The 26,948-nt window shown below is 43.3% G+C and overlaps 2 protein-coding genes and 1 long non-coding RNA gene across 3 annotated transcripts in view; 2 read left to right on the forward strand and 1 right to left on the reverse strand.

Moving 5' to 3' along the window:
• The window catches only part of LOC122933840 (gastrula zinc finger protein XlCGF26.1-like), a 327,998-nt gene that overhangs the window by 202,224 nt on the left and 98,826 nt on the right, over positions 1-26,948 (forward strand).
• The window catches only part of LOC122933829 (gastrula zinc finger protein XlCGF26.1-like), a 700,524-nt gene that overhangs the window by 39,522 nt on the left and 634,054 nt on the right, over positions 1-26,948 (forward strand). The gene's annotated exons all lie outside the window — the stretch shown is intronic.
• Positions 603-22,869, reverse strand: LOC122933954. The gene is made up of 2 exons (XR_006388618.1): positions 22,672-22,869; positions 603-3,039 (listed from the first exon to the last, which is right to left on the reverse strand). It is a non-coding gene; the product is annotated as an uncharacterized LOC122933954 (long non-coding RNA).

Raw genomic sequence — 26,948 nt, forward strand, 5'->3', positions numbered from 1 at the left:
CATGAGAGAATTCACACAGGAGAGAAACCATTTTCATGTTCAATATGTGGGAGCCGCTTTATATGTAAATCAAGTCTTACTCAACATGTGAGAACTCACACAGGAGAGAAGCAATTTGCATGCTCAGTGTGTTCAAAAATTTTTTCAAAAAAATTCGGTCTCATTATACATGAGAGAAGTCACACAGGAGAGAGGCCATTTTCATGTTCAGAATGCGGGAAAGGTTTTACAAATAAATCAGATCTTGTTAAACATCAGAGATATCACACAGGAGAGAAGCCGTATCCATGTCCAGAATGCGGGAAAAGCTTTGTTACAAAAACCAAACTTAAAGATCATCAGAGAATTCACACAGGGGAGAAGCCATATTCATGTTCAATATGTGGGAAATGTTTTGCAGATAAATCATATGTTAGTAGACATGAGGAAATTCACATAGATAGATCAAATGTAATTATATATCAAGAAGGTCAAACTGTTTTACTGCAAGTGCTATAAAGATATATTGGGTTTTATTATACATCAGAGAATTTACAAGAGTGAAGCCCTTTTCATGTCCAGAATGTAGAAAATGTTTTACAAGTTAGTCAATTCTTGATGTATATCAGAGATTTCAGACAGGAGAGAAGCTATTTACATGTTCAGAATGTGGGAAATATTTTAGACAAAAGTCAAGTCTTGTTACACATGAGAAAAATCACACGGGAGATAAATGATTTTGATGTTCTTTAGGTACCATATGTTTTACAACATCCTAAAATCAAATTTTGAAACTCACATAGAAAAAAAAACACCCAATTTCGATTAACCTGAGGTCAACAGTGATCAGGATCAATGGAGGAAAAGTATTGTGCATTTGAGGAAGAAAATAAGAGCCTTGTTTACTGTAGAGCAGTGAAGATGAATTGTCACAATGAACCTTGCTTCCTACTGTATTCATACCTCAACTCCAGGCTCGGACTCACCCACAGGGAAACAGGTGAATACCTTGGTGGTCCACTGACAAAGATGGGCCCTCAGTACAAAGGCAAGCCAGGCCGTATCATTTTTCCCCAGGGACCCAACTTCTCAAAGTTTTTGCAGGAATCACCATAATGAATCATCTTGAGTGTCTTATTGCTGCCTGCCGCTATGTGAGTAGGTAATATTTGCATGTAGCTGTACAGTGGGCTTCCAGAATGAATTTTACTGGTGGGCTCGAGGCACCACCTGACACTGTTCCACCCACACTGCAGGAGAATTCAGAGGAACATAGCAAAAAAGGAAGGACTTCCCTTAGAGACTTTTAGGTAACATAGGTGGACATATTGATATTTTTATATTCATTTGTACAGTATAGAAAGATAAAGGTGATGGGGAAAATAATAACTTAAATTTGTAATAATTTGTTACACAAAATATTCATAGATCTACCAAATCCTTCTCTGCCTTGAATACCCGGCGATGTCCCTTTGGCAAAATCAACCTACAGCAGGTGCTTATTAAAGAGTCTTATTCACATACTATATGTGTATTTTGGTCAGTATGTAATGTCCGTATTTCTAACCCAAACTTAGGAGTAGGTCTAAAACATGGAAAACATGACCATATCTTAATTAAATTCTAATGTTGTTTGAGCGTTTGCCTTCTGAATCTGTGTGTGGTTATTGCCTTCTCTGATTGATAAGGGTGGAGTCGCTGATAGATGAGACTTTTATATATCCAGACTTTACTCCATTCTAGTTATTGGTATAGTGTTTGCCATGTGCATTTTGGTTCTAGTCCTGTGTGTTTTATGTTTATTCTGGGAACTGTATTTCCACCATTTCTTGCTGTGTTTGGTTTTTGTCTGTTGCTTTGTCCTGGCTGATTTTTTTTTACTTAAATACAAATCGAGTAAGTTCAATATTGCCTCTTTTCTGCTCACTATCATTCATTCACTATCTTCACATGTGCCACACATCTGCCACCCACTCCATTGATGGATTATCTCCTTCTGTGACCCACAGCATTCAGTTCCTATCCACCGGTGATTTTGTTTCAGTGTCATGTTTTTTGCCAGTGTTGAAACATGTTTCATTTGTGATATGTTTGCAACAGTCTGTTGGGCAGTTCAGCCCTTCTGGATGTCCTTGGGGTATGAGTACCAAGATCTATTGTTATCTATTGGACTGGCAAAGGTAAAGTCCAGTTCTGCAGTCTGTGTTGTTGCCAATACAAGATACTCACCAAAAGACACAGATGTCAATGAGGTCGTACTGTCTACTGGTCTCTTACATGTGAGGTATGGTTTCCTATTCTTCCATGAAGAAGCATAACATTCTTATAAAGGCTAAGGATTACTAGAGCGCACAAGGACTAAACATTAAAGTATAAAGCTTTAATACAAAAACTGTATAATTGTGTTACTATCCACACAGCAGGGATTTTACATGAGCCGGTCCTGACACAATCATCTCCCATCAACCTGCTCTGTACATTATAACATTGTTGTGATCATAGATACACTAACAGCTCAGCTTCATATGATTCGGTCATGTAACCAGTGGTACGGCCACTTCTCCAAAGTCTCCCAAGAGACATTTTTCAATAACTGTGCCAGGCTGCATATTTCTTATGCTACTGTGAGCAGGATGTGTGTAAACGTGCTACCATGGCCGCAGTGCCTCCAGACTTGTCTCCCATCAAGCAATTCTGGGAAATTGGATGGAAATTGCAAATGGAGCTGCCATCAGCTGATCTTGATCATTTGCGTGCCCAAGTGCATTTAGCATGGCAGAACATTCCTCAGACCACCATTAATAACCTCTTTGATGGCATGCCAAGAAGTGGAAGTGTGTGTATATCTGCACGTGGCACTTATACCCCATACTGGACAAATTGAGATGTTTTGAATGTGTTGCATATCATTTATATGTCTATCGATCCTGTGATTTCCATAATGCCATGTCTTTTCATTCTTGATGTTGAAATTTCAATGTTGAAGAGTGTAAATACTTTAAAAACCTTTTGTGACTTTTCAAATAAAAACATCTTGAAATTCTAGTTTTCTTGGCCGTCCTACACAGCAAAACACAAAAACAGTCATGTTAAGTCTCCAGCTGCTGGTAATTCACATGATGAAACATTAAAAGGCCCACCAAGCCACCCCACCCTCGTCTGTTTTTCTACTACTCTGCTGGACGGGTGGCATTCTTCCTTGTGTCAGGTTTGGTATTTTTCTATGTTTAGTTTTGCTTTGAAGGAGCGTACTTGTTCATTAAGGTTCATGAACCTTTTTGACTCCTTTCTAGATTGGCATGTGGTTTGCTTCCTGGCAGTAAGCTTGACGGCCACATTCAACTGGTTCTTGAAGCCTGCCCCTTTTGGTGATGCATCTAATGACACAAGCAGGTCCAGGTTATTCGTGACGTGGGTGCAATCTTGGTGGAAGTAGAGTGTTGTCTCCATTGTTTTTTGCAAATTTTTTCCTAAATTTCAAGCGGTGAAGCTTGTTTCTTCAAATTCCTCTGGGAGTGGGCTTACTTTTGAGTTTTTAAGGATTATAGGGATTTTCATTTGGTCTCCACTCTGTTTAGGGCAAGGTTGCTCCGAGGATGTAAATGGGTGAAGTTTCTGCCATTGAACATTTTTAAGGTGCAATTTGATTTGTGTCCTCAAATGCTTTCTCAAGGCCTACTGGAATACAATGGCTATGCTGTTAAGACCCTGCCATGTGTCTTATCTTAATTACAAAACATCACTAAATCTTCAACAGATAGTTCCAGATAAAAATATATCAAAGTTCATATTAGCATAAACAAGGTGGTCATACACATTACACAGAAGTTGGTTGGTATTTGAACAATCATCTGGTGAACAAGCGGTTTGCAGACATGTCAGAAATTAAATGCCTCATTAGATGGTCAAATTTCTCCACCACAAAGCATCCAATGCACTTGGGCTTTGAAACAGCTCATACACATTCAATAGGTGTCAACCAACAGCTATCTCTCCCAAATCCCTCCAGGCTTCAGCTTGGCCGAACATGTCTATGTATTCTGTGAGGACAGTGGAGAGAGACGCCGCCAGACAGATTCTGGTGCAGCTTATGTCACCAAAAAATTTCATTTCAGCAGATCCTTTTCTCCTCTGACATCATCTGTGGGGGGGGGGGGGGGGAGAGACAGAAGCTCGCCAAACAGATTAGGGGGGCAGCCAAACCTAAACCAAAAAAGTGGCCTAAACGGGTGAAAATGCTCCAAACCCAGACACTGTAGTGTGTCTATAACCGGGGGAGCAATTCCTCTGCATGCGGTTCGCAGACAACGGCAATCCCCAGGAAAATGCGTACAACGGAGGATGCCGGGGCGGACCGCATGCACCACAAGAACATCTTACACAAAATGGAAGATATTGGCAAAGTTCTTAGCTTTTAACATCGGCCTGAGGAATTAGGTAGTATTGTTTGGTTCTTTTTTTGCAGAGATTTGAGCAGCCAAACCTGCTGTTCTCAGTGTGTTTGGCTGACAAAAGACTGATGTGGCCACCTTTAGACTGTCACTGATTACTACACTTCACTAACATTACAGTTGTTCAGACTGGCCATACATATTAAGTGAAACAGGGCGATGGACGAAAGATAATTCAGGGAACATTCTTCCAAAGAAAGATCTTTCATCCCCACTTTTTCAACAACAGCTCTTTTATCTGACTACTGGCTGAAAATTTCTAACACGGCCAACTTCTTTTGAGACGATGATGGCATGTCATCAGTCGGCTAAAACGATTGTTTGTTGTTAAATTTCACCCAACGAATATTCCGTTTGGTTGAAATCTTCGGTTTTGATCAACTTTAGACTGATGTGTATGGCCACCTTTACAGTCTACAAGAAAGAGCAGTGATCGTTCCTGTCATTCAATCCACAGGGTCCTATTTCCTCTGTTCTGATTATCAATTCTAAAAAACCTTGTTGTGAGCATGCACAAATAAAGAGTATTAGACCACCCTTATGACTTTCTCTCCGTACAATCCTTTCCAGTAGTCAGTGAATAGAAAGATCATGAAATCTGAATTGGCTGAATTATTTTACCAATATACGGGATCACATGGACAGAGTATCAGGTGCACAGTGATATCACACCCACAGGAAACAACCTGGCACACATGTATTGTCTTTCCTATATGCATGCATGTGCAAAATGAACAATGACCACACTTGGGGTTGCATCTTTTAACCAAGATTTTTTTAGGTCATTATTATACTTTTAAAGTTTTCTTCCCCCAAATTTTGAAGGGGTTGTGCAGTGTCATGATAGTGATGATCTGGACTCGAAAAACAGGTGTACTATCAGAAGATGGTGCCAGTCTGAAGGATCCCTTAGATCATAAAACAGAGATGGTTGAAGAGACTTTATATAGCTCAGCTCAAGTGTCGATAACTGCCGCATTTGTAGCTAAGGCATTGAGAGTTTGGGTGTTTCAAATTCAAGATGACATCCAAGACAACATCGCTAGGGACAAATTAATAAGGTCCTTCAGATATAGATCTCTGGCTGCTTGTTTTTGTCATGTGTTGCCCCAACTCAAGGCATTGAATTGTGAGAAATATGTCCAGAGCAGGTCAGGAGGTGGTCTGATTGAAGCCCTGAGAAGCAGACGTGACATTAAAAATGCCCTATGTGATATGAGATTTAAACCTGGAAGATTGTTTGGTGAGGAACTGGACAGACTATTCGAGAGACTATCTGATAAAAAAGGATAAGACCTTGCCATTTATTCACAGGTCCAGAAGATTTTCTGACAAGAGTTTCCACATCACACACCTGAGTTCCTAGAACCAGGGAACAGGAGGTGGAAAGAGGTACGAACCCACAAAGAGGAGACTATCCTTACTTAGCAACACCTTATGCCTCATTCACACGTCCGTGTTCGGTCAATGATTTCCATCAGTGCTTTTGAACCCAAACCAGGTGCGGCTCTAAACAGAGAACAGGTGCAGATCTTTCCCTTATACCTCCATCCTGGTTTTGGCTCACAATCACTGATAGAAATCACTGACCAAAACACTGATATGTGAATGAGGGATTACAATTTCTGACACAAGGAAATGCCAATGGGTAGAAGATTGGCATTATACTCACCTCTTCCTGGTTAAATCAAGGGTTAGACCGTTGGGTTGTCAATATAATTTTAAACGGTTACACCTTAGGTTTCCTTTGTCCTTCAGAACTGAATTTTCCAGTCCTCATGTTTCTATTCGAAGGAACGTTGGGCTCATACTCCTATCAGCTATTGCACAATTTATTAAGAAGTGCCTCTGTCATCAACAGGTCGGAGGAGTAGTCCCTGTTCTTAGTACCATTGCTGAATAGCAAGTTCTGGACCTCAGATATCTAAACTCATTTGTCAAAAGTGAGACATTCTGTATGGAAACAGATCTGTTGGAGAAAAAAAGCTTCATAGACACCTTAGATTTAACCCCTTCCAGAACTCCACTGTACATGTAAAAATGGTGCTCACTTGCGAGCACAAAGGGAGCCATAGAAATCAGTTTCTGCTGTTTCATACAGCAGACACCCTGGGCTAATGTCTGCGATTGGTGATAAAACTGATCACAGGTAATGGTCAAATGTGACCTCAGAATCTGAGAGTGCAAAATCCAGAAGTGCTGTGCTTCCGAGCCTGGAATGGCTCCCTCAATGGCTAGTGGGGGAGCTGTTCATTGGATGTGAAAGGCTAGAGCCTGCTGGAGGTTCCGATGCCTTTCACATGTATAATCCAATGTAGGCCTGCAGATGGCAGCACTAGATTGCAATTTACTAAATCTATTTTCAATTCCATTGATATATAAAAGTGGCAATCTAACAATTCCATGATGCTAGACACTCGGGTGCCTAAAAAATGTAGGGTAAAAAAGTAAAAAAAAAGTTTAAAAAGATAGTTAAAAGATTTACATTTAAATCGCCCCCTTTCCCCCGAATAAAATCAATAATTCAAAAAATAAACATCATAGTCATCGCTGCATCTGAAAATGTCCTTACTATTAAAATATAAAAATGTTTATCTAATATGGCTAATGTTGTAACAGAAAGAATCTAATGGCTAATTTACAAATTTTTTTAGGAACTTCACCTCTCAAAAAAAATTAACTTAAGTGATCAAAAAATCTAACATATTCCAAGATGGTATCTATAAAAATGACAATAAAAGAGCCCTCACTCATCTCCATAGACATAACGATAACAAAATGTTGGGGGTCAGAATATGGCGATGATGAGAAAAAATCTTTTCTTTTTTTTTTCAAAAGGTTACTTTTTTTTTTCAGTATTAAAACACAAGAAAACCATATAAATGTGGTATCGGTGTAATCGTACTGACCCTGAGAATGAAGAAAACAGGTTAGTTTTATCTCATAGGGAACAATCTAAAAACAAAACCCATAAAACTAAGGTGTATTTGTGTTATTTTTCAAATTTCACACCATTTGGAATTTGTTTCAAGCTTCCCACTACATTATATGTAATACTAAGCTCAATTTGTCCCACAATAACAAGCCCTTATATGGCTATGTGAACATAAAGGCAGGAAGTAAAAAATGTCCGGTCTTGAAGGGTTAGGGTCTTACCGACAATTTCTGAGAGTTGTCTTTCTAGTAAATGGCGTTCTAAAACACTTCCAATTTTGGTGCCTGTCTTTCTGTTTATGCTCAGCCCCTAGGATTTTTACTAAGGTGGTAGCCCAATGATAATGATTCTCAGGAGGAGAGAAATAGCAATTATACCTTTCTGAGATGATTGGCTGGGCATCGCCAGTTCAGGTGCTGAATCAGCATATTCTCTAGGTAATGGGGACTTTTTGACCAGCTTACAGTGGTAAATATTAATACATTTCAAAAAGTAACGTCAGGTTCCAACTCAGAAGTGTCACTTTGTTTACATTGAACATCATTATCACACTCTCAGCAGAGGATACTTTGACATCTCAGGCTTGGGAATAACAGCCTCTAGTGGGTAAATGCCATAGTAGGAAGGTAAATGAGATCTCAGGAGTGGGCAGTGTTGACTACAAATGCCTTTGTTTAGATGCAGTGCATGTCTTGTGTCACAGGCCACATGGTGTTTGGAGCCCCCAAGAAAACAATATCTCTCGTTCAGGTGGATTAAGGCTGTCTTCAAAGCCCAGGTGCAATTTCGGCATCTGCTAGATGGCAGAGCCATCAATGTTCAGGTGGACAATGTGTTTTCAGTCAGTCACTAGAATTTCCAGGTCACCACCAAATTCCTGCATCTCCTCAGGAACAAAGCTGACATAATGAAATTCGCAGATGTCTGTGTCAAAGACTTGATAGCAGTCCAGATCAGAGGCAAGGCCAATGTCTGGGCAGGCAAACCAAGCTGAGAGCAGCCCATTTCAGGGGAATGGGAACTCAATCAGAAGGTCTAAAACCATAAGGTAGACAGAATCTAGAGACCAGTTATAGAACTCATTGCAACTTGAGACACAAAATATTGCAATATTCTTCCCTCTAGTCCATCACAACAGGCCTTATTCTCTGGATATGTTTTCAATCAAAGGAGACTTCAATCTAGCCTACATCTTTCTGGAGAATCCAGTCATCTTGAATTTCTAAAGAAGATCCGATAAGAAGGAGCGTCAGAGATTGCAATAATACCTTTCTTGTCCAAAATGGTCTGGCTTCCCGTGCAACTAGCAATGTCTCAACTGAGTCAATTTTTGGAAACTGTCTCAACACCTGGACTTCTTAGTCCAGAACATAGTATATTGCCAAAATTACAAAGTGCTCAGCTTGAAGGCCTGGAAATTGATAGAGACTTTTGATTTAAGTGCCTGCAATAGAGACATTAATGCAGTGCAGAAAGCCTGTCACTACTAAATGCGTTTAGAAGTGAATTCTCAATTAATTTAATATTTCATTCAAAGATCTGGGAAAGGAAAGTGAAGAGCCAGCTTCCCAGAACATCTTGGCCTTCCTACAGGCAGGGTTTACACAGGTCTAAGGCCTAAGAGGTTCTCATGAAGGCAGACACTATTACCTATAAAATAAGTGATCTAAAAGTCAGAGAAAACCTATATAGCCATTATTCTAGGAGGAGTGGTGCTGAGAGCGCTGACTCCTGTTAGAGCAAAATTTAGGTTGCACAGGAATTCCATGCTAACTCAGTTCACCCCAGAGATTCTAATTATTCTGGTAAATTATGTTAGCTAACGGAGACAAAAATGCACCCATTGTTCTGAACAGTCAGAATAATTAGCATCCTATATTTATTAAGAATCATAATACTTTTTATAGAGGAGCTTATGTGGATCAGCTGTGTCACTTGAACAGATATAACTTGCGGCTACTCCTAAGGGTGTTATCAAAGTGTTGTCACCACCAGATCTGTGAGAAGTTCTGATAGACGTTCTTCAGTACCTCCTGCATGATCTTCTTTTGTTTTGCTTTCGTTTTGACATCTCTCCTCCCTCTCCCAGCTGTCATCTATTAGCAGTGATTGCCTCCCTATATATATCCTCCTCATACTGCCTCACCTTGCGGTTTATACAACTTCCTGGAGTGTGTTTATGCTGCAAGCTTCAACTGATGCTTCTACAGATAAGTCTGTTCATTTATTTGTGTTTTCCTGTTGCCTTGATCCTAGGTGACCCTGACTCCCTCCGTATTAAGTGTAGGGAGCCGGTGGTCGTGTCCCCTCACTATTATAGGGTGTTCAGGTGTTATACAGTCGAGGCAGGAGGGCATGCAATTATCTATCATAGAGATCTTTGCATGGGCTGAGAAGACAGGGAGAGCTTCAGGGCTTTAATAGGGGTCACTCTTTTGTTCCTTAGTTTCGGATCAAGCCAGTCGGATCCTTATTTGTAACTTCTTGTTTTCTGTTACACCATCCGTGACAAGTGTCCCCTCAGGTCTTCCAGTGAGGAGCACCAGGCGATCAGGCAAAACTGTACTCGGGGACAGGTCATTGTCAGGGCATCTGAAGAATGAGCAATACAATAAACAGTTCAAGGTCATGGCTGGCAGCTCAGGGTAAAAACGAAGAACAGACAGGGGTCAGGTTAGGCAGGGGACGGTCAATTCCAGAAGTCGATACATGGAACAGCCAAATGGAACACCTTTGCAAGAAACTAGCAAACTAGAACCTATTGATCAAGCACCTTCACACAGGGAAATGAAATCAGTAATTGGCTGGGAAAAATTAGGGTGCACTGACCCTTTAATAGGTGGGAAGAGTATGCTTGCCCTATAGGTACAAAGAGACATTGCTAGCATGAAGCAGGCTATATTCGCGTGGAAGGTGAATTGTTACTCTGGTGGCTGTTACTGAGGAGCAGAGAGAGATACCTTGGTAGGACAGGACTGCAAGACCCCTGAAGCTATGGAGCAGGTGAGCAAGGCAGCGACTGTGCCCACCAGTTGGAGATGAGCAGAGGTGGGCACAGGCTGCCACCATGACAGTACAGCCCTCCCTACATGCCCTTTTCTTTGGTCCAGACTGTTGCAAACATTTTTTTAGAAGGGCTGGTACATACATATTTTCAACAGGTTCCCAGGATCTCTCCTCTGGACTGTAACCTTTTCAGTCCACCAAACAGTAGATTTTGCTTTCCTTTTCTTCTTTATATTCAGAATTCTCTAAAAAAAAATTCTTTCTCAGAACCAAAAGTAAGGGGAGGAGCAACAGAAGATCTGGCGTATTGATTAAGAACCGGAGGTTTGAGGTGTGACACCTAGAAGGAATTAGGGATATGGAGAGATGGTGGTAATCACAGCTTATTACAGAGCACGAAAGGTTTGAGGTGTGATACATGGAAGGAATTCTGGATATGGACAAATTGTGGTAGTCACAGCTTATAAAAGACAGGATTGATTTCAATATCTCGAAAGGACCCAAAAAGCGAGTGAATTTGTATTTATGGGAAAGGGGATCTACCTTAAGGTTCTTCTCAGCAGGATGGAAGTTTAAGACAAAATCAAATTGTAAGATTGTGATCTGTGGAAATGGTGACAGAATGACAGGACCCCTTCAGAAGGTGACACCACTCCTCCAGAGCCAACTTGATAGCAAGCGGTTCTCTGTCTGAAGTAATTGCAGTTTGCTGGGAAGAAAGACTTAGAGAAAAAAAAATTGAGGTGACCATCTTAATGGAGGAACCTCTTTGGTTAAGGACAACACCAGCTGCCATGGAGGATCTATTCACCTCCAGTAAGAATTGTTTTTTAGAATCTGTGGAGGAGAAGGCCTTCTTGAGAGACAAAACTGCAACTTTAGCCTCTGGTGTCAATTCCCTAGTGTTCACCTCTTTTCAGGTAAGGGCAGATAAAGGGGTGTTAAGGGTGGAAAAGTAAGAGATTAATTGCTAGTAGTAATTTGCGAAGCCTTGGAACCAGTGGCGTAACTAGAAATTACTGGGCCCCACAGCATATTTTTGAATGGGGCCCCCCTCCCCCAGTAATTTTTTCACAACCCCTTCCTTTCATACCGCCCCCATTCCTGTGGCTAGTAAAGATCGCTCTCTCAGACCAGGCCCGGCAGCTGTTCCATCTATTTTGTACACTGTCTATACTGTCACTGTATATAAATTCATTGTGTAATACTGTTGAGGGGGACCCTGACAAAATCTTTTAGTCCTCCTCCTCCTGGATGGGCCCCTTCTGGGTCAGGGCCCCAAAGCAGCCGCTTCCCCTGCTTCCCCTATAGTTACGCCCCTGCTTGGAACTGCAGAATGGCTTGCACGCCCATAGGATGAGACCATTCCAGAACTGCACTCAGCTTTTCGGGGTCCATTTCAATACCACAATCACAAATTACATAACCCAGAAAGGGTGGGAGTTTTTTTTTTTTCAAAAAGACATTCCTTGAACTTGGTGTACAGTCTGTTTGCTCATAGACACAGGAGGACAGTACGACTGTGCAATGTCAGGTCAGGAGAGAAGACCAGAATGTCTTCCAGATAGACCACAACACAGAAAAAGATCTGCAGGTATTTTGCAAAGGGCATGACGAGTTGTTCATAATGGCCATCATGGGTGTTCCACTCATCGAACTCATGAATACGGATCAAATTGTAATCGGGTCGAACTTCTTGAACACTCTGGCTCTACAGAGCATATCAAACAGTTCAAAGATAAGGTGCTGAGGGTACTTGTTCACCGTTATCTTGTTCAGACCATGGTAAACTATACATGGCTGGAGAGAACCATACTTTTCTTTGGCGAAGTAAAATTGGCCCAGCTGGTGAGGAGGACTTCTAAATAAGAGTGCTAGATGTAAGGCCACAGAAGAGAGGGTTGCAGTAGTCTAGCCGGCAGTTAATAAGGGCATGTACAAGCATTTTCACAGATTAAAGTTCAGGAAAGAGCGGATGCAGGCGATGTTTTTGAGTTGGAGGCGGCAGGTGGTGGAAAGGGCTTGGATGTGTGGTCGGAAGGAAAGGGCAGAATCCAAGGTCACTCCAAGGCATCAGACTTGGTTGACCGGGGAGAGTGTGCAGCCATTGATCGTGATAGATAGGTCTGTTGGGGGGTTGAACAAGATGGGGGAAAGATGATGAATTCTGTTTTACCCATGTTAAGTTTTAGAAATCGAAAGGCGAAGGAGGATGATATAGAAGATAGACATTGTGGGATTCTTGATAGTAAGGTGGTGATGTCTGGACCAGAGAGGTAGATTTGTGTGTCGTCAGCATAAGAGTGATACTGAAAGCCATGGGACTCTATGAGCTGTCCCAGGCCAAAAGTGCAGAGAGAAAAGATCAGGGGTTCTAGGACAGAGCCTTGCGGGACACCAACAGAGAGGGAATGAGACGAGGAGGTGGTGCGGGAGTGGGAGGCGCTAAACGTCCGGTCTGTAAGGTATGATGTGATCCAGAAGAGGGCCAGGTTAGTGGTCATTGGTGACTTTGGTAAGGGCAGTCTCAGTCGAGTGGTGGGGTCGTAAGCCAGATTGTTGGCAGTCAAAGAGAGAGCAGGAGGAGAGGTGAGAGGACAATTCAGAATGGACATGTTGTTCAAGTAGCTTTGAGGCATACGGAAGAAGTGATATGGGGCGATAACTGGACAAAGAAGATGGGTCAAGTGAAGGCTTTTTGAGGATGGGTGTAATGGTAGCATGTTTAAAAGCAGAGGGGAAGATACCAGAGGTTAGTGATAGGTTGAAGAGATGAGTTAGGGCTGGGATAAACACTGTGGTGAGGTTAGGGATGAGGTTGGATGGGATTGGGTCAAGTGCACAGGTGCTCAGATAAGATCTGGAGAGTAGAGTGGAGAGTTTTTCTTCTGTAATGGTGAAGAAGCGGGCTTTGGGAGAAGAGGACCGAACAGTTGTGTAGAGGGTCTTTGGGGACTGTGTAGTCAAGCTTTCTCTGATGTTGATTATCTTTTGTTTGAAGTAAAACGTCCGGTCTGTGAGCTATGATGTGATCCAGGAGAGGGCCAGGTTAGTGATGCCAAGAGATGAGAGAGTTTGCAACAGAAGGGAGTGGTTAACAGTGTCGAAGGCAGAGGACAGGTCAAGGAGAAGGAGGACAGAGTATTGTTTCTTGGTTTTGGCTGTTAGTATGTCATTGGTGACTTTGGTAAGGGCAGTCTCAGTCGAGTGGTGGGGTCGGAAGCCAGATTGTAGGCAGTCAAAGAGAGAGCAGGAGGAGAGGTGAGAGGACAGTTCAGAATGGACATGTTGTTCAAGTAGCTTTGAGGCATACGGAAGAAGTGATATGGGGCGATAACTGGACAAAGAAGATGGGTCAAGTGAAGGCTTTTTGAGGATGGGTTTAATGGTAGCATGTTTAAAAGCAGAGGGGAAGATACCAGAGGTTAGTGATAGGTTGAAGAGATGAGTTAGGGCTGGGATAAACACTGTGGTGAGGTTAGGGTTGAGGTGGGATGGGATTGGGTCAAGTGCACAGGTGCTCAGATGAGATCTGGAGAGTAGAGTGGAGAGTTTTTCTTCTGTAATGGTGGAGAAGCGGGCTTTGGGAGAAGAGGACCGAACAGTTGTGTAGAGGGTCTGTGGGGACTGTGTAGTCAAGCTTTCTCTGATGTCGACTATCTTTTGTTTGAAGTATTTGGCTTCCTGGCTTCAACAGGAGGCAAATGTAAGTGCAAAAGTAGGGGTGTAAATACTAAAAAGGCACATGAGTTAAATTTAGGTCGCATTCCCCGCATGATTAGGTGCTGACATCACAACAGCGCGCCAAGTTGTCCCATCGTGACCGACACCACACGTGCCCACGCACCAACGTGCGCATCCCACATTTGGATATTGCGCAGTGATATGCGACAGACAGTTCATTAGAAGACATATTCTGAATGTGCAGATGCAAATTTCTAAATATTTTTACCATAATTTTGTACAAAAATACTCGGTGATAAATAGAATATCATACTAAAAATACTATATACATATATCGCAAGTGATAAAATAGTGACAATCAATTACTCAACATGATACACTAAATGTGAACATAATACAGTAAATAGTAAATCAAAAACAATCCATATTGTGATATTAAAGTGACTAGTGCAGAGCTTGAGACAAGATGTTTACTCTTCAATCAAATCTCACCTTGCCTATTTCTAGGGGTCGGTAATATATTCCCAAAGGTTATACTATGAATACTGTGACAGAATTATTAATCAGAAAAAACAAAAAAAACAAAAAAAAAGAAAGAAAATAACCAACATTATACCCCAGTCATTAAAAGAGCGCTATATTCTGAGAAAGGACCTAAAACTCATTCAAACCCTCGGGAATCTCAGTTTTCAAAACTATAATCCATTTGATTTCTTTTTGTAGAAGCATCTTTTTGACATCTCCTCCCTGACAGACCAAAATTACTCTGTCTATACCTTTTACACGTAATCCCTTTGGGTCACAATTGTTTTTTTCACCATTTTCTATTATGATGTCTTAATAAAATATTTTTGATATATTTTATACAATTTTCTCTGATCATTGAGATTTATTGGGGTGTTTTGCAGTTTTTTACTAGGCCTCTGTATTTGTCTTTATAGTATTTGAGGTACTGCTTTATATATGTTTTTGTCTTTGTAGAAAAACTCTTAAGAGTATATGGATTATAAAAAATGTGATGTGGCATGGATTTCCAAACTTGGAACTATTTTTGGTGAAAAAACTTCTGCAGACTCAGAGACTTGTGATATTAAGGAGACCTTAAACAAAAAGTTAGGGATTTGCTAAGAAAACGCACCAAGATCTGGTGGAATAAGGCTGCCCTAGAAAACTATCTTCAAAAAAACCTCATCCCTAGGGGACTCAGAATTCAAGTTTTTCCCACTTTAGAAACAGCCGACATGGTCTATATCTCTAGATGGGATGAAACCCTTAATAAGCGTTCTGTTACCTTGATTAAGCTTCTGATTGGGTTTGATCGTAAGTCATTGGAGCAGATCGAAAAATAAATAGATCAAGTTAGGGAACAACTACAAGAGTTGCTCGGCAAAGAGGAGAAAGAATATACAGGATTTAAAGGCCAAGAAATTCCATATAGATCTGGTGGATTTCCAGGCTAAGAAGGTCTATCGGTGGCAACATAGAAGTGATGGAAGAGGTTACATTACTCCCTCTCTGTCAGACACCTCAGTTGTTTCAGAAGAATCATGTGGAGATCATTTTCTTTTCTTTTTTGTTGCAGTTATATGTTTTAAAGCCTTTTTTTAAATAATTCTTTATTTAGTTTTTTAAATCCCAAAAAGACATTAACAAATCATTTGTCTTGAAGTAGCAAAGTAACATCACTTAGGCACAGAGTTTAGGTAAGTCGTAATGTGACATCAGATACAAGCTTTACAATAAGAGAATAAATATTTCACATACAAGTTGTGAGTAGATCTGTATCAGATGTAATATACATAATTGTGCTTGAGCTCATATAGATGTAGAGATAGATACATAAGATGGGAAACAAATAACTACGAGGTAATTGTAGGAATAAAGAAAAGGGTGGAAAGGAAGGGGGGACGCACAGTGAGGAATGGGGGGGATTTGTTGTTATTTAACTCTAAGTTATCTAGCAGTATCTCTTGGTCAGTTGGCCAGTCATGGGCCGTGACTCATTCCAAAAGGGTCTAATGTTTATAACATATAGATGAAATGGGGATGGGGGTGGAGTCTAGCTATAATACTTCTCTCTGGGATTTGAAGCGCCTCCAAGGGGACCATATCTTATGGTTTGTCGGGTATTTATTTCATATAAGATATGAAATCATAAAAACTATGATTTCATCTTTTTATGAAAAATGAAAAATGTAATTGGCGGACATATAAACGCCAGTTCTTTTATTGATGAGATCTAAAGTTAATTTGTGCAGCTAATGAAACAGGGTGCAATTAATTATATAAAATATAATTTATTATAAATACATGCAGTAGAAATGGCATACAAATGAATACAAGGATGATATCAAAATTGACCACACGATGGTGCTCCACCGTTTACGCCGGGCTCACTTAATTTACTACACCAAGTATAATACAGTACTACTTTTTCTCTTATCAAATTATTACCGATTAATGTACTGGTTATTAAAATATTATAATGCAACAACAAAAAAAAACAATTTGGGGGGAGACTGTGGGATTATCACCCTAAGGCCCCATGCACACTGCCGTGTTTCACAGCCGTGTGCGGGCCGTGGAACCGCGGCCTGGATCCCTCCTGAGAGCAGGAGCGCACGGCGTCACTGGTTGCTATGACGCCGTGCGCTCCCTGCTGCCGGCACAGTACAGTAATACACTGGTCTGATCTATACCAGTGTATTACTGTACTGTGCCGGCAGCAGGGAGCGCACGGCGTCATAGCAACCAGTGACGCCGTGCGCTCCTGCTCTCAGGAGGGATCCAGGCCGCGGTTCCACGGCCCGCACACGGCTGTGAAACACGGCAGTGTGCATGGGGCCTAACAGTGTATTTTTCATTATATACCCAGAAAACAGGATGAGGAAATGGGTACAGTGGTCGCCAAAGGAGGGGTACATCTTATGTTGATGTCAGTAAAGAAAGCCCTTTTAAGACATTGGTTGGAAGGGGAAGTGCCGTCATGGGAGGAGGTGATCGGTATAATGAAGGCTGTCCTTTATTTAGAAAGACTTGAGGTGGAACAGGATAAGGAACGCTTAGTCGAGAAGTTCATCAAAAAATGGAGGAGTTTTGTAGAGAAGCTATTGTCACGTAGCGAGATTAAAGAGCTTATGGACCCGTTCAAGTTGACTAAATGGTACCTGGAAGCGCAACTTGCTAATAGATTAGGGAAACTGGAAGCTTAATCTGGCGCAAGAGAATTTTAGCTTTAGGATATGATAGGCATCTTTATATAAGGCATACTGAAATCACTTGTCTCAAATCAGTGTTCCTAGGTTAGGGAGGGGGAGGGTTGAGGTTGGGAGGGTAGAAAAATTAAAAATTTGGTGGAATTGTGAATTTAAGAGATGACCAAAGATGTTTGTTTGTGCAATAATACCTGTCAAACTGTCATCATTCTATGTCTTGTACTCACGTATATATTGTATGTAATCTTCCACCTCAATAAAAAAGATTATTGAAAAAAAATAAAAATAAAATAAATTCATACTTTGATCGTGAATAGATGGTCCCCGCCATCTTGATTGAACATCCAGAGTGAAATCTCGCGCTGGCCATTGTGGAGACGTCATATGGGTTTTGAGAAGGATCTTTAATCAAGATGGTGGAGGTCAGCTCTTTGCGCTCAAACGGATGATTTTATTTTACCGCCTCAGCACAAGGAAATTCGGCTTCATGGCAAATCAAATTTTCCCTGAAATTCAGATCGAAGTCCCTTGATTCACTGAACACCAACTATAACATAGCCACACTATGAACAACAAGAGCATGGTGACAAATCCTCAAAGGGACAGTCTATTCACTTCAGATGCTTTTAAAGATGTCATCTCCTCTCTTGGTTCCTACCACTAAATCCAGGACCCTTGGATCCTCCTCTCTTTCTGTATTCCCATTTCCAACTTATGTAGTACCTATTGACACACAAACCCTGGGCTACTTCTTAACTCTTTATTTTGCAGTTCCTGTCAATGTATTTAACGACATGATGTGCTATCTGTATCCCATTCTCTATCACCCAAACTCTCTGGCCATAACATAGCATGACACACTTGCAACTCGTTCAATCTCACACTTATCAGACATCGTCCCCATGGTGTTCCCGATTCATTTCGGTGGTGTTTATGTCACTTTCTGACCTTTTCCAATGGACCAGGCACTACAGATGGCCTTGTGGTTCGCCCGGCGGTCGTTTTGCGGCGAACTTTGCGTGTTCGCGATTCGCCAAACATGCGAACATATGGAGAAATTCACGCCCGCCATATCCTTTTACATTATGAAGAACTTTGACCCATGACACATCAATCAGGTGGTACAGGACAGCCAACTGAGACATTTCAGCACATGGACATACCCCCTACCTTATAAATAAACCTGATCTGGCTGCCATTTTACATTCAGTGTTTTGCCAGTGTAGGGAGAGGTTGCTGTGTGGAGCAGGGACAGGCTGTAAGGACACCAAACGCTAGCTAATAGGGCCACAAAAGTCATTTTAAGGACTAGAATAGGTGTGCTAGCGATATGTGTGATACACAGAGGGGTGCGATATACTTATAATAAACTTTTATAATGAGTCAAAAACACATAGATCTATATATCTATAGATCTATATAGTGATCACCTGGAAGTCAGGGGCCTAGGGGCTTACTGGGGCCATTTTTAGGTTATCAGGGCCAGAATAGCACCCCCCTGTAGGGCAATATCAGGGACAGTTCTTTGCCCACCCTGTCCTTCAATACCACATCATCATCTAGCTTAGAGATAGATGGTTTTTGCTTTTCCTCCGGGATTCATGGATGTGCACTGGAACCCCCCGGATTGTGGTAGGACATATGGTTTCTGATTTGGTGCCGCCGAGCACCTGATTTAGTGCCGCCGAGCACTTGTTATTGCCTACCATATCTATGCTTTTTGCTTAAAGGGGTTCTGCACTTTCTTTTAACTGATGATCTATCCTCTGGATAGATCATCAGCATCTGATCGGCGGGGGTCCGACACCCGGGACCCCCGCCGATGAGCTGTTTGAGAAGGCAGCGGCGCTTCAGCAGCGTAGTGGCCTTCTCGCCGTTTACCACTGGCCCAGTGATGTCAAGACTAGTATCAACTAGCGTGGGCGGGGCTAAGCTCTGTTCACTTGAATGGAGCTTAGCCCCGCCCACCCTAGTTGATACTAGTCATGGCGTCACTGGGCCAGCGGTAAACAGTGAGAAGGCCGCGCCGCTGCTGGAGCACCGCTGCCTTTTTAAACAGCTGATCGGCGGGGGTCCAGGGTGTCGGGCCTCTCCAGTCACTGCTGTGGAGGGTTGAATGTGCTTTTTCCAGGTCATTTGTGACTGCGGGGCGAGAAACAATGGCTGCCCTACTTGTGATTTGTACGAGAGAAAAGCAGCATGCAGTGACTGGGTTTTCTGTGGTCTGAGGGTGCGTCTGGTGCCGATAGTTATGGAAGATTTACTGCACAGGATGAAGAAAGTGATTTGTCATGAAGCAGTATGAATAAATCGAGACGCTCAAAGAGGGTCACTCAAGGGTCAACCATGAAGAAGGAGCCAGATGCCCTTCCACGACACATGCACATGAGCGGATTATTATTATTATTCATTATTAAAGCGCCATTCATTCCATAGCGCTGTACATATGATAAGCGGTGCACAGACATAATACAGACAATTTCACTAATCATCAACAAGATGAGTTACAAACTGGTACAGAAAGAGAGAGGGCCCTGCCCGTGAGGGCTTACAATCTACATGGTGTGGGAGAATGACACAGTAGGTGTGGGTGAAGCTGGTCATGGCGGTATAGAGACAGCAGGGTCACTGGTTGGAGGCTTGTCTAAAGAGGTGGGTTTTCAGGTTTCTTTGAAGGATTCCACTGTAGGTGAGAGTCTGATATATTGGGGTAGCGAGTTCCAGAGTATGGGGGAAGCACAGGAGAAATCTTGGAGTCGATTGTGGGAAGAGGCGATAAGAGGAGAGTAGAGAAGGAGGTCTTGTGAGGATTGGAGAGTGTGTGTGGGGGTGTATCGGGAAAGTAGGTCAGAGATGTAGGGAGGGGACAGGTTATGGACGGCCTTGTATGTATTTGTTAGTACTTTGAAGTGAATTCGTTGGGCAATGGGGAGCCAGTGAAGGGATTGGCAGAGGGGAGAGGCAGAGGAGTAATAGGGTGAGAGGTGGATTAGTCGGGCAGCGGAGTTGAGGATAGATTGGAGGGGTGCGAGAGTGCTAGATGGAAGGCCACAGAGGAGAGTGTTGCAGTAGTCTAGGCGGGAGCTGATGAGGGCATGTGCAAGCATTTTCGCAGATTTAAAGTTAAGGAAAGCACAGATGCGGGAGATGTTTTTGAGTTGGAGGCGGCAGGTGGTGGAAAAGGCTTGGATGTGCAGTTGGAAGGAAAGGGCAGAATCCAAGGTCACTCCAAGGCAGCGGGCTTTGTTGACCGGGGAGAGTGTGCATCCATTGATCACGATAGATAGGTCCGCTGGGGGGGGGGGGGGTTGAACAAGATGGGGGAAAGATTATGAATTCTGCCTTATCCATGATAAGTTTTAGAAAGCGAAAGGCGAAGAAGGATGATATAGAAGATAGACATTGTGGGATTCTTGATAGTAAGGTGGCGATGTCTGGACCAGAGAGGTAGATTTGTGTGTCGTCAGCGTAGGAGTGAAAAGCCATGGGACTCTATGAGCTGTTCCAGGCCAAATGTGTAGATAGAGAAGAGCAGGGGTCCTAGGACACAGCCTTGCGGGACAACAACAGAGAGGGAATGAGACGAGGAGGTGGTGCAAGATTGGGAGACGCTAAACGTCCGGTCTGTGAGGTATGATGTGATCCAGGAGAGGGCCAGGTCATTGATGCCAAGAGATGAGAGAGTTTGCAACAGAAGGGAGTGGTCAACAGTGTCGAAGCAGAGGACAGGTCAAGGAGAAGAAGGACAGAGTATTGTTTCTTGGTTTTGGCTGTCAGTGGGTCATTGGTGACTTTGGTAAGGGCAGTCTCGGTCGAGTGGTGGGGTCGGAAGCCAGATTGTAGGCTGTCGAAGAGGGAGCAGGAGGAGAGGTGGGAGGACAGTTCTGAATGGACATGTTGTTCAAGTAGCTTTGAGGGATACGGAAGAAGTGATATTGGGCGATAACTGGACAAGGAAGATGGGTCAAGTGAAGTCTTTTTAAGGATGGGTGTAATGGTAGCATGTTTAAAAGCAGAGGGGAAGACACCAGAGTTTAGTGATAGGTTGAAGAGATGAGTTAGGGCTGGGATAAACACTGTGGTGAGGTTAGGGACGAGGTGGGATGGGATTGGGTCAAGTGCACAGGTGGTCAGATGAGATTTGGAGAGTAGAGTGGAGAGTTTTTCTTCTGTAATGATGGAGAAGCAGGCTTTGGGAGAAGAGGACCGAGCAGTTGTGTAGAGGGTCTGAGGGGACTTTGTAGTCAAGCTTTCTCTGATGTTGACTATCTTTTGTTTAAAATATTTGGCAAAGTCCTCAGCTGAGAAGAGAGGAGAGGGTGGGGGCGCTGGGGGACGGAGAAGGGAGTTAAAAGTGCTAAAAAGTTGTTTAGGGCTGTGTGACAGGAAAGATATGAGAGATGAGAAGTAGGCCTGATTCTGCTGGATAGACGAGAGACAGTGGATTATGTGGCCCTACGAGGATGGAGATTCACGTCTCATGAAGACATTGGGGCATTCGTGTCTCACAGCTCTACCAAAACATTTTTTAGTGAGGACTTGTTAATGAAAGCTTGTTGACTGATGGACAAAGTGTATTGAAAAGCAGGGAGATTATGTTGAAATTGTATTTTTAAGAGGCATTTGTCTTTTCTGAAAGAAAGTTCTACAGCCAGAGTGTGGATCATTTTTGACTCTCCCTCGTGTAACGTATTAGGTAACCTTTCTTAACTCTTCTCGGAAAAGGGAAATAAAACAGGATTTTCCGGTTGTCGCGTGGCTTAAATGACCTTACATTTATTCTGTGGGTCAGTAGCTGGCTTTCTAGAACGTACCTCAGATTCTTACTGCCATTCGAGATCTACATTCCTGTGAATTCGGTGAATACGGTCATTCGTCATCACCACAAAACGTACACATACGGTGATATAACATTCATATATGGTTTTATTATGCTCTAGTGCAATAGGACACTTTTCAAAGGAAAACTAATTCGTTTTCTTGCCGTCATGTTCTGAGAGGTCCTCACTAGTGATGAGCGAACTTCTGTTTTAAGTTCGGCGTCTAAAGTTCGGCTTCCGGTTAGCGGAGAATCCCGATATGGTTCCCGATATGGATTCCGACTTCCGTTGTGGTCCGTGGTAGCGGAATCAATAATCGGCCATTATTGATTCCGCTACCACGGACCACAACGGAAGTCGGAATCCATATCGGGATTCTCCGTTAACCGGAAGCCGAACTTTAGACGCCGAACTAAAAACAGAAGTTCGCTCATCACTAGTCCTCACATGTTCATGGAACTGTATAAGGACTTGTTATTTTGAGCAGCAAATGGTTCTTCTAATTGATACCATTTCAGGGGCTTTTTCATTGTTTCTTTTTGGAAAGTGAGGCGACCAAAGCAATGATAAATTACACTTACAGGTATAACTCCAAGGAAACCTGAAGGCAAAAAAGTGAACTCTCCCACCGTTCCTCACTGGTTTACAAGACGTGGACCCGTGCAGCGTAACGTGAGCTAGAAAAGGGATTCAGTCTTTCTCCCAGTAAAAGATATGCCAAGTTTCCAAAACCCCTCTACATCTTTGCTTCCAGGTGCACACAGAGCTCCTCCGATCCCTGCAGAGCATCACACCTTCATCTCCTCCTGTGAAAACATCTCCAGAAGTTCCCCTCCCTCACAGGAATATGGTCACATGGTTGTGATGTCATCACAGGTCCTTCCCTATGACTTCTCTACTGCTTAGCTCCACCCCAGCACTGATCACATGATGGTGACATCATCACAGGTCTTTCACCTCTACTTATACTTTCTGCTGCTGAGCTCCGCCCCCTGCACTGATCACATGACAGTGACATCATCCCAGGTCCTTTCCTACCACTTCTCTCCACTCCTGAGCTCCGCCCCCTGCACTGATCACATGACAGTGACATCATCCCAGGTCCTTCAACTCTTGCAGTGCAGCAGATACAGAGCAGATCCTGGTCGGTAGTCACTGCTGTGGTGTCTGGAGCCTCTTCTTCTCTCTGGTATCAGCCATTTCTCCAGAATCCCCCTTTATCCCCGGTGCTGGGGGCTCTGAGAAGCGGGGTCTCTCCAGGAGCAGTAAGTGCGGTTCTGGATCTCACTAATGCTCTTGTCCCTGGAGGATTTCCAGCCTCTCCTCTCCTCATAAAGGCGCCTGCAGTACTAGAAGCCTCCAGCTCCTCCAGTTCTCTTCTCCTGAATGACCACCAAGGATGGACAGGAAGGAGATCAGCAGAAGAATATTAGACCTCACCTTGGAGATCATCTCCTTGCTGAGCGGAGAGGTAAACTTTTCTAGATTTCTCTCCTCTTTATTGTATTCTGTAACAAGTCAGACATCGGGAAGGAGAATCCATCATAGGAAGTGATAGGAAGAGTCCAGGGTCCTGGAGAACGGCCTCCAGACCTTCCAAGTAATGGAGAACCTGAAGATCAGCCACCAGTATGGTCAGTGATGTATCATGGAGACCAATAGTCATGTTGTAGGAGCCATGAGAAGGAAAGTAGGCAGGTTGTACCCAGGAGGAGAGGAAGCAGAGGAGGAGATGGCCGGAGTGTGGCCTGGGGGAGGATTTCTACCACTAGTCTGACATCTAGATGATACTGGACTATAACAAGGAGGCCTCCACTACGTCTAGAGGAAAGAAGGTTTCTCCACCAACATAGAAGAGGAGTTTTTACTGTAAGATCAGTGAGACTATGTCATGGGGGTTCTCTAGAATAGTCCAGGAGGGGCCTGGTGGGTAATAATATTCCAGCTTCTAGTGACTAGATTACTGGAGATGGGGCCATGATCCAGGGAGGGATTCTGATTATAGATCTGGAGTCAGGAAGGAATTTCTTTCCCTAAGTGTCTCTCTCCATCCACAGGATTACACCATAGTGAAGAAGACATCAGAGGAGACTCCCATCATCCATGAGTCAGGAGGGTGGAGCAGGACCACCATAACAGAGCCTCTACCCCTGATACATGAGCAGAAGATCCTAGAACTCACCCACAAGATGATTGAGCTGCTGACTGGAGAGGTGACACTGCTGGGAATGCTGGGAAATTCTCCAGTAACAGCACTGGAGGGGTCTGGGTGATGACTGTGTCATTGTGTTGTCAGGTTCCTGTAAGGTGTCAGGATGTGGCGGTCTATTTCTCCATGGAGGAGTGGGAGTATATAGAAGGACACAAGGATCTGTACAATGAGGCCATGATGGAGGCTCCCGGGCCTCTGACATCACCAGGTAAGAATAGACGAGGTGAGAAGAGGCCGTGTTAGAGCCTCAGTCCGGTCATGTGCAGTGTGTACACGCGTGTAATGACATGTAATGTAGGAGCTCCACATGTTATTCTCCGGTCACATCACATTAGAGCCTACATTTCCCATATACATCACACTTCTCCATAGGCTCCATCCTCCTGACAGATATAGTGTCCTCTTGGCCTCCATCGGCCAGTATAGTAGATGACACTATTCTATACAGAGGATCCTGCAGGAGAACCTGCGCCGTGCCGTATACATGGGGCTTATGGGTGACGTCTGCCCCTGTGTGACTATATAGAATGATAGGACGTCACCTCCTTCTATTAGAGACCTACGTTAGGAAACCCTCCTGATATCTACCTCTGATGGAAGGCTCAGACGTGGTGTGAACACATCCTTATTCCAGTAGTTCTCCTCCCTTCATGTCTGGGATCTTCTAGTCACTCCACAAGCAGAGAAGACACAAGGTGCTATGTGTGACTGGAGAAGAAGGTGGGATCACCGGGCTCTTCTCTCTCCTCCTCCAGTTTGTGGTCCTGGCAGAGCGGACATGTGTCTTCTAGCAGTAGACGTACGGCTCGAAGTGTTTTCAGAGGCCGGGCTGTAGGGTGGGTGGCTGGATGGGTGCAGTAGTCGTACTCGCGGTTTTCTGAAGCTCTCTGGGCCAGTGTGTAGTGATGGGAAGGGCACACAGGATCTTCCCTTCAGGACACACTCTGATTCTGGAGTTCTCTTGCCTGATGGTGGTCGAGGTGCCCTTGATGTTGATGTTTTAAGGTGCGAGGCAGGGTCCCTTCAGTGCAACTGTAGGATAGAAATAATGAGTTAACAGCAAACTATTCTTTACTGAAGTTTAAAGTTCTGGTGCATTAATCATAGGGAGAGGTTAGCGAATCGAGCTTCAGATCCAAGATCCAAAGTCGATTTGTTGCAAAACTTTAATGCTGTATGGAGGCCTGTCTCTGTAGAGCATTAAAATGCACGGAAAAAGAGGAGAAGAAAAGCTGGTGGAGCGCCAAGTATTGAAAGAGGATGAATGGGAATTTGATACCACTGATAGAGGCTTGTAGTGCCTCCCCAGAAATAAAGAAGCCCAAACGGTGTATAGCCAATAAGAAATAAAGATAAAAAAATGTGTTCTTACATAAAAACAATAATCATCAAAGTGAGTATGTTCGCTGTATTATTTAACAGATTATATATATACACGCAATCGTGTTTTACTCACTTCACCATGGAGGGGGCATAAGATACTTGACGCCAGGAAAATAAAACCTCGCCGAGATCGCCTGTAGAATATAAGTTACCCTTGTCGTCCTGTTGATTGATGACTGACAGGACTTCAGACGTTGCACAAGGTAACTTTTATTAGATTAGCTTGACGCGTTTCGGGGTATAGACAACCCCTTCCTCAGGAGCAACTCCCTTCATAATTCTATAAAAGTTATTCTGCAAAAAATTGGTCCATTCTCCACCAAGATCCAGTTATCGGTAAAACCATCCCGAGTAAACCTAATATCACGTTTCGTCACGCTCACACTTAGAAAAATATATTGGCACCCTCCTGTCCAAAACTGACCACCCGAAAACTATAGGTCCAGCCATAGGTTCCTTTAAATGCAGATCTAAACGCTGCATGTGCTGCAATAGCATTTCTGATAATGTCAATGTAGTGTTTGTCGCCAACACTGGGGAATCTATGTCCCTCAAGCATCATATGAAGTGCAATTCCAGGAATGTGGTCTATATGTTGAAGTGCCCTTGCGGACTACAATATATAAGCCACACCACCCAAACAGTGAGCGAAAGACTTATTAGTAGGGTTGAGCAAACCCGACCAGTAAAGTTCGGGTAGTTCGGGTTCGTACCGAACTTTTGGATTTTTGGACACCGGACCCGAACCCGAACATTTCAGTAAAAGTTTGGGTTCGGTGTTCGGCGCTTTCTTGGCGCCTTTTGAAAGGCTGCAGAGCAGCCAATCAACAAGCGTTTAACTGTCTGACCTTAGAAGCCATCACAGCCATGCCTACTACTGGCATGTCTGTGATTGGCCAGTGCAGCATGTGACCCAGGCTCTATATAAGCTGGAGTCAGGTAGCGCTGCACGTCACTCTGCTGTTACTAGTGTAGGGAGAGGATGATGCTGGTGATTTCAGGGAGAGAATAGGAGAGAGTCTTTGCTCAAAATCTGAATCTAACTCGGCGATCTACATACATTGTGTTTTGTGGGTGCAGGGAACACATTTTTTATCCTGCCCAGAGCCCAGTGACTGAAAAAAAATAACTTTAATAGGTCAGGTGGGCGGCGGCCATTTTATGCAAGCTCAGTGCACCAGTACGTGCTCTGTCTGGCCATTCGACTGCGGGTGGAAAGCAGAAGAGAATGACAACCGAAACCCCAAGCGAGAACAGAAGGCC

Source organism: Bufo gargarizans, chromosome 4 (genome assembly GCF_014858855.1).
Source record: "Bufo gargarizans isolate SCDJY-AF-19 chromosome 4, ASM1485885v1, whole genome shotgun sequence".
NCBI classification, from domain to species: Eukaryota; Metazoa; Chordata; class Amphibia; order Anura; family Bufonidae; genus Bufo; species Bufo gargarizans.